This window comes from Cygnus olor, chromosome 9 (assembly GCF_009769625.2).
Source record: "Cygnus olor isolate bCygOlo1 chromosome 9, bCygOlo1.pri.v2, whole genome shotgun sequence".
Lineage (NCBI taxonomy): Eukaryota > Metazoa > Chordata > Aves > Anseriformes > Anatidae > Cygnus > Cygnus olor.
The window spans coordinates 16,810,818-16,823,209 of NC_049177.1; the positions used below are offsets into that span (position 1 = coordinate 16,810,818).

The 12,392-nt window shown below is 45.0% G+C and overlaps 1 protein-coding gene across 3 annotated transcripts in view; it reads left to right on the forward strand.

Moving 5' to 3' along the window:
• The window catches only part of DIS3L2 (DIS3 like 3'-5' exoribonuclease 2), a 192,380-nt gene that overhangs the window by 84,184 nt on the left and 95,804 nt on the right, over positions 1 to 12,392 (forward strand). The window lies entirely within an intron of this gene.

Below are 12,392 nucleotides of genomic sequence, written 5' to 3' on the forward strand. Positions count from 1 at the left end.
CTACAAACCCCCAAAATCAGTTATTTGAAGAAGTATTTTTTGAGGGAAAGAGGCTTTTTCTCAAAAGAACTATTGAAAACTGAAAATTTGGTGTTTGGCACCTAATCTGAAAGCTTTATGTTTTTGTCTGGAATGTATTATGTATTTTAGTGGTAGTTTTATAGCAGATATTTTCTGAATGCCTGGCAGATCGAATGATCTTGGACATTGTTACTTTGAAACTTAAGCACAGGTAGAGACTGTCCTGCGTTTGCCTGTCTAGTCTCAGCGTTGTTCTCTGTTTTGAAGAGCTGGTGTCACGGGGAGTTTGACGGCTCTTGATCAGGTTAGCAGCTGGCAGACACAGTCCTCCTGGCAACTTCATGCTGTCCACCCACCTCACATTACCCATCCCTACAACTTTGTGATGCTCCCATTGACTTTCGGGAACTCTACGGTGGTAGACAGTGACATTGCTGGTCTGCTCAAACATAATGATTTGTTGTGCTTAGAGACATCTTTGCTAGAAAAGATTTAAAGACAAAAGAAGAGTAGTTTGTTTCAAACCTCGATTTGCAGTAAAGGAAGGAAGTTGCAAGAAAGCAAACCAATAAATGTGTTATTAAGATGATACAGTGTGTTCCACTCCCACACGTATAATTGAGTATCCTGTCTCGGTTGGCAGGTCTCATTGTGTCATGGGTAACAGATTCAGCAGCTCAGGGTAATGTTGCTTTCTTGCATGTCCTCAAGGTGAAACAGCCCCATGAGCATGGTTCCTCAAGACACCGTGTGCAGTGGTTGAAGCTCCTCTCCCTCTTAGTTTATCTGTTATTGGCATGGCAGCTAGCAATTGGAGTGGGTAAGCTGATAAACTGCAGCCGTTTGTATCTGTACCTGGACTCCAGATGTTACTTTGGACCTAATCCTGCACTGCGGCCTGTGACCTTCCCACTGCTTCAGCTTCACTGGAGTTCACTTGCCAAACAATGGAATAATTCAAGGGAGGATTGTGCTCCTGACTGACTAGTGGCCACACTCATATACCAGATCCAGACTGGAGACTTCAGCTACCTTAAAAAAAAAAAAAATTAAAAAAAAAGGTACTGAAAGCTGCAGTTCAGAAGCCACTGGAAAGTGCTTATTTTTATATTCTTGACTACATTTCAGTAGCTTTCGCTGTTTCTTCTGACCATTTTCTTTCAAGCAAATAAAGAGCTTGACTTGTCTCCAGTCAGACAATCATTTTTGGAAACAAATTCCAAGTGCATTTGTTCCTTTTATTGCTGAATTATTGCACTGGGACTTATCAAGGTGATAACAGTTTCGCAGTTAAGCCATTTAAATCCCTCTCTGCCCCTTCCCGACCACAGTGCACACTACAAAGTAGATTTCCTTTTGATCCTCTCAAATATAAACATTTAACAGTCAAGATTTTTAAGACAATTATTTGAGCTTAATGTACTAATCCTTTTAATGTCAACTGCCCCACTGCTGACTAACTAGTTTGTGGTGTAAACACATACGAAGGAAGGTAACGTGAGGCTTTTTGTTATGAAAAGTAAAATACAGATGGATCTTCTTCTTTGTTTCATCACACAGAGAGGTTTATCTACCTGGAAAAAGTTGAGTTTTATTGGTAAATGTAGCATGAACTGTAGTTGAGTGGAGTCCCGCAGTTGGAGACCTGGCTGCCTTCTCTTCTGGTCTCTCCCATCAGACCTTGAGAGACTGTTCCTGACAAATCGAAGTGCTCAGCTATACCTTGATATTAAATGTTAGCTTTCATATTGCTGGCAGTAAGTGCCTTGTGGTCTGTGGCGTGGTGCAAACGGCTGATACACGCTGGCCCAGGGCAGCATCCAGTGGAAGGCACCTGAGCTGGATGTGTGTGGGAGCTGTGCCTTGCTTTCCAGGGGTGCTCACGCACTGTTCAACAACACCTGCCCCTGAGAGCCTAGCTTTGCTCTACTTTGTGCATGTTGATCTCCCAGGCTACTGTACAGCACTGTAAATATTCTGAGAGTATATTATTAGATAAATTACAGTGAAGTAAAGGCTCGCCTTTCCTCCTGAAATGGTCATGTTAACACTTCTAAATAGCTCGCCCTAATCCAGTTTACACGTTGTTCACCTGACTACGGTAAACATAAATTCGAGTTTGGCTTAAAATACTCTTGTCTATAGTAAATCCTCTCTGGTTCTGTAAAACACTAATGTAAATTTTCTAACATTATTAATTAAGCCTTTGGGATATGGAGCTGAGACCCGAGCAAAGTTTCAGGTTTTCTGGTGTCCCCTCTTTCTGAGATAAGTTTTTGTAGTTTCTTTTCACCACGTGAAATGACTCTTTCCTCCTCGAAAGGCAATTTCTGTCTTCTGTTGAGCCGTGTCCTTGGTGTGGTCAGGTCTGCTTGCGAGCCAGCGTGCAGAGCACTGAGGCAGAGGTTCTGTACCAGAGGCATTTGTGAGAGTGGTTTTAGATGAAAGCAAGGCAATGTGTTTCACTGGTCTGCTGAGGCTGGGCAAGATGAGGGAAGGATACTTTGTCCATGCCATCTTGTAAATATGTTCCTTGATCTTCTGCAAGTCTTTCAGTTTTACAGGAAGCGTGTTCTTGCCATGCATAGTCTGTTTGGATAGCAACTGTGATCTCACCTACATAGCCTGTGCAGAATTGCTTCCAGGAGATCTTTTTTTCATCATTTCTCCAGTAATGGCTCACAAAGAAAGGTTTACATAATATTTTAATATTACTTAAGGCAGAAAAGATCCAAACCTCGTGGATGGCTTTGAAACCTTTCAGCTGATTTAACTCTCTGCTCTGCCAGTTATGCTCAGTTTTGCCATGGACATCTGCTTTTTACCTGGATGGTTTTATCTATTTGTGAAATGAGGCAAGTATTTCATTGGCACTCCCAGCTTAATTGTTTGTAAAGAACACTGAAAATTTCTAATGAAAAGCACTAGGCAAATATTAGATATCTCCATTGCATACCACAGTTGTATTGTACAGAGAGCATGAAGTTTCATGAAGTATCAGAATAGCCTGGTTGAGCAAACTTGCCTTCTGGAGGCATTAAATGTGATAACACAGATGGGACTGGACTATTTTATTATTCAGGTTGACCGGAGTTGGTATTCTTCTCCTTAGAAGTGTGAGAAATGTTTCATTTCTGCTTTTAGAGAAATGCTGGAGGATTAGTGTTAAAGGGACAAATTTTGATGGGTGCAAAGTTCCAACCGTTTCCCCATCATCTCCAGAGTTTCAACATGTAATATTCATTTTCTTGTTTGCTTTGCTTTGCACTTAGTGGTTCAGTGGTATGGGACAAAGCACAGCCTGTGAGCAGAAGAGGGTCAATGCAAAGGAGGAAATACAAATTTCAGAGGTGGGCGCAGCAGATGGGGGACTGGAGGAGGAAGCCATTTGAAGAGGTGTAGCCAGGAATCCAAGAAACCCAAAAGCTATTTCTAAGACTTGTTCCAAATGTTTCTAATTTCATTCATATCTTTTTGTTTCCTTTACTGCTTAACTGGGACAAGAAACTAAAGCCAGGAAAGTCCGATCATAGTGGGAAACAAAAACCTAAATATTGGAGAGAGAAAAAAGGCCGTTCTTTGCAAAGCAGTTCTGCCTTTTTGCATGTCTCCCATTGTTGGTGTTACTGTGGAAAATGTATAACATCACTCTTTTGGAAAGCACCAGAGCCTGTTCAAGTGGAGATGGTTTATATAGTCTAACATGGAAGAACTTGAGGATATCTATTTCTTTACCATTTGCCTAATAATAAGTGAGCCTGTTGACCTCCGCTGGACTATTACAAATGTGAAACTTGGCACTCAAAATTGCTTGCTCTAAATTTTCCAGTTGCTTTCTCTTTTTCCATTTGATGTCATCCTGCCAACTAGTGATTTTATTATTATAAACAGGACATTGTATTCACTTTTAAGAAGAAATATGAAGCTGAAGGTAAAATTACAAACTGCAGTTTCTCAGCTGGCAAAATACAAAACAATGAGCTAAAAATACTGAGCAGAGAAAGGGTGCTGTGGCAAGAAACTCTGAAATATCTACAAGATGGATGTGGTCTGAAGAGCAGAAACTGATTGACTTCAGCTGAAAAGCTGTGAACTTTGAGAACTCATGAGAATCACTGGTGATGGGGGTCAGAAGGAACCTCTGGAGATCATCTACTCCAACGCCGGTTGCTCAGGGCTGTCACGCTTGTTTCTGAGTATTTCCAGAGATGGAGATTCTACAACCTCTCTGAAGAACCTATTCTGGGGTTTGAGCATGTTTATGGTAAAAAGGTGTTTGTTTGTTTGTTTGTTTTGTTTTTGTAATTTTTCAATTGAACTTTTGTGTTTTGTGCCCATTGCCTCTCATCCTGTCACTAGATACACTGAGAAGAATCTGGCTCTGTTTACTTAGTCATCTTTGCTCCCTCTCATCAAGTATTTCTTGACACGGGTAAGATGTCCCCACCTGAGCTTTCTCTTCTCGAAGCTGAGCAGTCCCAGCTCTCAGCCTCTCCTCTAAAGTTGCACACTCCAATCTCTTGATCATCTCTGAGACCCTTCAGCAGACTTGATCCAGTATTTTGGTGTCTTCGTGGTACAGGTGAGCCCCGAACTGAACACAGCCCTTCAGCTGCGGTCTCACCAGCGTCCAGTAGAGGGGAAGGATCAGAGGACAGCATCGCTTGACCTGCTGACAGCACTCTTCCTAATGCAGCCCCGTAGGCTGTTGGCCTTCTTTGCCACAAGGACACGTTGTTGGCTCATGTTCAGCTCATTGCCCACCGGGACCCCAAGTCCTTTTTTGCCAAGCTGCTTTCCAGCCAGTCAGCCCCCAGCCTATACCAGTGTGTGGTGTTATTCCTCCCCAGGTGTGCAGGATTTTGCTTTTCCCTTTGAGCTTGGTGACATTCCCATCAACTCATTTCTCTGTTGAGATCTCTGAATGGCAGCAAAACTCTATTCCTCTTGTGAGGAGCGTGAGCTTTTTTTTTAGCAGCCTTCTGGCTGCTGAAAGGCCTGGAGGGCATCATCATGGGGTTCAGCAAGGATCCGCAGCATTGGCAGGGGACAATTAATGCTCACTTGCTTCCCTGCTAGTGCAGAGTTAATGAACTTTGCTTTTGCAGACAAAGAGCTCTAAAGAGTGCAATGAAGCTTTCAGCTAAAGTTTGCGTCTTGATATTTCAATACGCTGTGACCCAAATTGCAACTGACCTAAAGCTATCAAAGCTATTAAAGGCTAAATTGTAATTTTGGCTGCCCATTCAGAAATGTAGCATCCTTCCTTTGGTTGATAAGGGAGGAAAAGTGCTGTGCTGTGTCTCTGCATCCTGCTGTGGAGGGAAGCTCTGTGGTTGGCACTGTTTGTAAGGGGGAAGCTCTGGCAGAAGGGCAGTACCTGCACTGTGGTTCTGCCTGCTGATCCTTTCTAGAGGTGTGGTGCAGCTTGTAACAGGGATTAGCTGTGCTTATAGGAAAGGGTTGACAGCGTGTTCTTTGCTGTAGTTGCCCAAGCAGATTATTGGCTGATAAAATGAGAGGTGATGGTTAAATAAATAAAAATAAAAAATGGCAGCCTTGAGCTGAGCAAGGAGGTGGAGGAAAGCAATCAGCCTCTGAAACAGACGTCTTTTCAAGGCAGGTGGAATACTTTAGTTTGAAATGAGTGCAAGGCAGATAAAACATCATTAAACAGCTTGTTTCCTGGAGATTTTCCACTACAAAAAGCTAGTGTTAAGTAGAGCAAGACTTACTCAGCTATAATAGGATATGTAAAAATGCTCTGGTTTCTGATGGAAACTGAGAAATGGCTTGTTTAGCAAATGTATAAGCAACATTGCTGCAGACCTGAGTGTTATCTTGGCGTGGAGCAGAAACACAAACAGGGCCAGATTATGATCTCTGCCCTCTCGCTGGGCACTGAGCTGTTCTGTGACTAATTCAATGTTCTCCATAGGGAGATAGAAGGCACACAAAGGATTACTCAGCGGTGTCTAAGGATGTCAGATCTAGTCCCTCTCTAACAGGACCGAGTCCAGAAGAGTGATGATGTCCGTACCTGCTCTGGTACTTCTGCTGTCCGGGCAGCCTGGGGAACAGTGCTCTTGGATTGGTGAGGAGAGCTAGCGTTAGCACAGTACTCACCCATTAGCTGAGTAAGTAAAACCGAACAAAACAGCGCTCCTGTCAGAGTGATGTGATTCAGCTCCCTGCTCCTGACACTCAGTTGGCTTCTTCAGGTCCTCCGCTCTGTTTTCATAACATTTTCTACTACACTATAGCTACAGCAATTGTGGTGACACTGTTTTGTGCAAAATGATGCATGGTGTTTGCTGTCAGATGCTGCTGTTACCAGTGGCTGGTGTACAGACACACTGGCAACATCACTGGTGTTTTTCCTTACAGGAAGGCGCGTGTGGTCATTGGAAGCACAGCTCGAAGTGGAATCAGTGGTGTGCAGTTGGACAGGGTTATTGTGTTCTGATATTGCAGGCCATCAAAACCAAGCTTGCTTAGTTAAGAGTGTTTCGCTGTGGAAAACAGTAATAACTTTTGCAACTAGGTTGCTATATATACAATCTTGTTCCTGTCTGGCTGCTTGTGTTATGGAGGGAATAACAGGGAGATGAGGATAAAAATCTTAAATCGGGTTGGGAACATGTCCATTTCTTACTGGATTCTACTGGATCACAAGGTGGGCTTTAACTGCATGCAGTGAGCAGAAGAGTGCCCCATCCTGTCACTTTACATATGTGAGGTGGCCTGCCCAGTTCAGAGGTGCTGGATACTGCCACTTTCCCTGATACCACAGATGCTGTTCTCTTACTACAGGTTGGATAGCACTTCCGTAGTCAGGAGATGAAAGATCCAAGACCTGGTGTCAGCCAGGGTGTGTCTCTGTTGCTGTAGATGAAGAAACACAGAACCGAAGTAGGTGAGGCAGTATATCCCCATTGTGGTATTTCAGGGCCGCGCACTGATCACTAGAACAGGCTGGTCGTTACAAGGAACAACATTTTCTTCATGGCTTCTTTCTGATCCTGAATACTAGGAGACCTATTTACACCTTTACAGACTGTGGTGTTCGCAGTGGGGTCTCATCTCAGCCCACCTCTCATGTCTTTGCAGAGCTCTTTCTTTCCACATCTTGTCTGGCCTTTGTGAGTTGGGTTTTGTATGTAGGAAATGGTGCCTGTAAGACAGCATACCATAGTCATTGTCCCAGTTTCATGGTTCATAGAATGGCTGGGGTTGGAAGGGACCTTAAAATCACCTAGTTCCAACCCCCCTGGTTCCTCATGCTTCAGGAGGGAAGGACACTTTTGTCATCAAAGCCGAGAAAACATTTGTTTTCTTGACAAAGAAATCCTTTTTCTCAAGGTCTGTGCTGTAAGCTGTTGAGTGAGCAATGTATGCTCTCTGACCTGACTGCCCTGAAGGTTTTGGGTGATGGATCCTTGTTCCCAGGTTATTCTCAGATCCTCACTCTCTAAAAAGGTAGAAGCAAACATAATACAGATGGCACACATGAAGGTGTTTTCTGTATGAGGCAGAGTTGTCCTGGAGACATCACAGCATGGTTTAGAAGTGGGGCAGTCCAAAGAAGACTAAGGTATTTTGGGAGCTGAGGGACCAACTTGAAAGGAAGGATAAACCATGCAGTGTGTATTTGCCAACACTGAAACTAGAAGTTTGTGAAAGACGTAGTTAACGGTTAAAATACGTGGACCAAAAAGAAGCGAGAATCATTGAAGGTGGTGGGAGGATACGAAGGGGTGTTATGAGGACAAGTAGGGTAGAACAAAGAGGAAACCTTTCCTGTCCAACCTAAAATAGAATGTAGCTTACAGTGCTAAAGAAAGTACTGGAAACTCCATCACTAAAGATGCTTAATACTATACTGGAGAAAGTCCTCGCAAATGTATTGTCAAGTGTAGCCCAGCTCTGACCTATGGGGGTTGGATGACCTAATGTCTCTTCCATTTCTAGCTCGGTGCATCTATGATTAAGGTAGTTTATATAATGCAAGTGCATTTTCAATTACACTCCACCTTCTTGCGTGGGATAGTGGTGGTGCAGAGACCTCATTATATTTGTGGCACAATTACAGCATGACTTGTAGGAAGTATTGCTGGTGCTTGGTCTCTCAGACACTCTGATCTCTGTTATATATAAGTTGGCTTTTCAAACCATTTAGTTATGTTCCAAGACTGCAGTGCTCTTTTTTTTTTTTTTTTTTTACCTTCTTCCTCCTTACTTTGAGGCCATAAATACACAGAAGGAATAATCGATTCCGGTTCGGCAATCCAGCGAGCAGTCCTTGGTGAAAATGTAAATGTTTATTGTTGTAGAAGTACAATACATCAGGAGCCATTGTTAGCTGCTCTCTTGGACCAAGGTCTGTTTTCTGAACCAGAACAAGATGTTAGCTAAAACATAAACACAGAGAAATTAAAAAGAACAGCACAGGTTTGATGTATAAAGTTGGGCTTTCAATGCATTTTATGGTGTGCTGGAGTTTTGTGGGATTTGTATAATTAGTGTTTGGAGGGGGCAGTTTTTGCTTCCAATTATTTTGTAATTTCACTTCATTTTGAAATTTATGCACCATGCAAAGAGAGTTTTGTGGTGTGTCATGTATCTTTGTCGGTGTGTTACAGGGCATTCAGAGTGCCTTCAGAGATTTGTCAGGGCAATTCTATTGCGTGCATATTTTTTAATATATTCCTTTTAAGCAGTCGTCTTGGAAGCAGCCACTCCAGGGCTTTAACTGGAATCTGCCCACATCAAGTGTGACAAATGTGGTAGACACCACACGTAATAGATGTCTTTGGGAGTGGGATGTCGAAATCTCGATGTTCAGGCACTGATTGTTCTCTGAAATTTCTCCCTGCGAAAGTGTCTCATACCCATCTGAGTGATGAACATCGGTGGAACGGGTCCCATGCTTATTGGCACTTCATAGCGAACCTGCGCAGACAGCGTGGTCAAGTTGGGTTTACTTGGGATTGAGGGATGAGATTTGATTTTTGCGGTTGCCATAACAATTGGGCTGTTGTGTGAAAAAACGTTTGTAGCTTTCACTGGAGTGAGTTGACAGCTCTAGGATGCCTATTTCCAAATTAAAACAACTGTTTCCAGCTCTGAGAAATGATGTCTGTTTAGCTTTTCCAAGATAGAGCTCAGCAAGTTCTTAGAAATGACCTGAAGAGCCTAAGGACTCTAAAAGTGCCTTCGTTGCTTAATTTTAAAAAGCCAGCTTCGAGCTGAAGTTAATAAGGGTAAACCAGGATGCGGAGCTCTCGGTCCCACCCAGCTATTGTATGCACTCACAAAGTGAAGAGAACAGGACAATCTAAAGAGTCCCTAGAAGAATGTAAATGCACTGCAAGTGTCTAGACATGCAGTCACTCTTACTGTGAATGTCTCAGCACTGACATATTGAAGTTTAAAGAAGGCTCGTAATGCCTATACTTCAATAAACAAAACGATGGTCGTTGGCATCTCCCCTCCAGCTGCAGCAGCATGGGCGCTGGAAATCGGGTAATGCTTCTGCGAAAGATTTCAGGAGATGCTTCAGGGACTGTGGGCTGGCAGCAGGAGCCGGGGCAGGACGGGAGGTCAGCATTTGGTGGTCACCCAGCCGGTTGAATCTGAAGCCACGCGCTGTTTGCCTGTTGGGAATTCACAACCAGCAGGTTGCAGCCAGCAGGTTGCAGCCACCTTCTCCCTGCTAGCGGATGCTGTGGCTTCTGGTGGATTCTTTGTCTTTTGTAGTCCTTTTGGATGCGTTGGTTTTGGTGAATGACCTGTGAATGCTGCAGGAGGCTGCCTCAGTCTGCAGGTTGCCCTTGGGAGACAGTCAGGGCAGGGAGGTAAGTAAGGTGTTCAGGCACCTTAATTCCACCTCAGCCCCTTTGCCTGGGTTCCCTGTTGGGAGAAAGTTGGTGGTTCCCTGCTCAGCCCCTTCCTTAGGTGCTCGGGCTTGCTGTCAGAGGCACCAGCCCTCCCTGGTTCCCAAGTAGCTGGTGTCTGCTTGCTTCTTTCGGGCTCTGCCTCCTGCGAACGGTCACTTCATCTGGTAAGAGCAACATCTTGCTTCATCGAGGGCTTTCAGATGTCCCAGTGGGTACACGCAGTTCCCTGAACTGTTTCACGGTTGTTGGCGTCTGTTAGAGTGGTGCAGATCTGGGCTCAGCATCTCTGCTGGCACGCTGCTGCCTGGGGAGGCTGTCCAGTTGTGTTAGCAGGGTTCGCACGGCTGCGTGGCGCTGCTTTGTTTGCTGTGCACAAACCGTCGCTTTCCTGCATTAGCAGCATCGAGCTGCTTTCACAGAAAATCACACAGGTAACACCCAGACTTCACCCAACCACCGGCCACGCCGGGAACCTCGCTTCTGCTGCAGCCTGAGGCCATGGCTTACAAACGCAGTGCTTCGTCTTGGTGCAAGCAGGCTTCCACTCGAGCGAAGATGGAGCACTGACCACTGGGACTTGTGATCTCCTTGTGTTATATTTTATGGCGAGCTCCAACTGATTTATTGAGTTTTGAATGATTTTAGCTGGCAAAAAGCTATACTGATGTACTGTAACAAACCTTGCAGCACCGACTGTATGCTATTTTCTCTGCTGATTCTTGTGAATACCTTTGCATAGATGTACTTATTTACACAGAGAAAAACAAACTGCCGTTGCAGTCCTGTGATCTGCGAACATTTTAATTACCATGATGGTAATTCTAGCTCACTAACAGACTGTTTATCTTACCTCTACTGCGGCAATAGCCATTTATTTTAGGTTCTGTTAAAGGTAAGAAGACTAACCGCTCTGCAGATACGCTCGTCCACTTCAATTAGGCTTCCTTAAGGTGTACAAAGAGAAATGGCACTTAATTAGCTTTCCTTAAATTAGGATTGATATTCCAGCTTGTATATGTGCACGCTGTGGTTACCGTCTAATAAACAGAGCGCTCTGCTCTGCACATTTTTTCCCCAGATGGTTGATTTGCAAGATGGCAGACGGGGCCGGCGTGCGAGCTGTGCCTTCAGCGGTGCTGAAGGGGCTTCAGCAGGGTGCAGACGGCGTGAGTGGCACGTGTGGGTCCACCGCGCTCCGTGCGAGCCGTTCCCCCAAAACTCTTGTAGGCATGGCCCGGCTCCAGTGCGCAAATCCTCTGGCCACCTGGAGGAGGGAGAAAAAGATTTTATTCTTCCATCGACACAAACTCCATGCCAGAGCAAGTCCACCTCTGCAGACCCACATTAAACATAGGTTTCGGACAAAGAAGCTCCCGTAAAAAGTGGAAGTTTGCACACTGAAATGTTTCCTTTTGGTTAGCGTGTGGAGGCTGGGGGTTTCTTAAAAGACACATTTATCTCCAGCCCTTTTCAGCATGAAGACCGGAAAATCTCTTAACTCTGTGTGCGTCTCTATCTCCTAAACCAGTTTCCTTTCACTAACTAACTTGTGTGTTTGTTGGAACAAATGGACTTGGAACATCTCATTACTTTTACAAAGTATGTTTTGACAATTTTAAATGAATAAAACAGATTTTTATTAGGTGTAATGACAATGAGAGATGGCTCCTTCGGGGCTTTTAAAGCAGGGGGGGAGAGGAATGATCGGGCTGCTTAATCCACAAGGTCACCTTGGCAGCCCTCCAGAAGCCGGCGACAGCTGCCAATTTGTATTTACCTGTGGTCAATGCAAATATGCCTGTGTGCAGCCGTGATATTTGCTTGCGCTTAAGCAACGTCTTTGTTAGCAGGTGCATGAGAAGTGCTGTTGCCTTGAGGTTTAGCCATACAACCCACGGCAGGTTGGTTTTGTTATTGGTTACACTCAGAAATGTGGTCTGATCTCTCCGGGATCTTTGTGCCGCAGCCTTTGGGGTATTGTACAGCTGGCTAGCATGGCCAGTGGAGGAATTTCAATGGCTCCTTCCTCCTCACCGAGCGGACTTGCCGCATAGCTGGGAGCAATGTTATTTCTTCACCCGGCTGGGTTTTGTCAGCCTGCCTCTGGGGTGCTCCCGGGGGACCTGGACTGGAGCAAGTGCCAAGGGAAGGGGACAATTTGTGGGGCAGGGGGCGGCTGCGCTGCCAACCCCAGCCTTTCCTCCTGTCCCTTGTCTCTGCCTGCCGCTGGTGTGCCCTGGGACTGGAGGAGGCTCTGAAGACTTCCGGAGATTAAAAGTGACAGTGGCAGGGCTGGAGGAAAAGCAAGAGGTGACAGCAGAGCCCTAGGCCTTCCCGAGAGCTTGCCTGGAGGAGCACACGTGGGGGTGCTGCACTCGTGCCCGGCGCCGCAGTCCCATTGCTCGGTGGATTGTTTTCTTTCCAACATGCCAGCCCTGGTTCCTGTAGCCATCTGAAACCTCTCCAGTAATA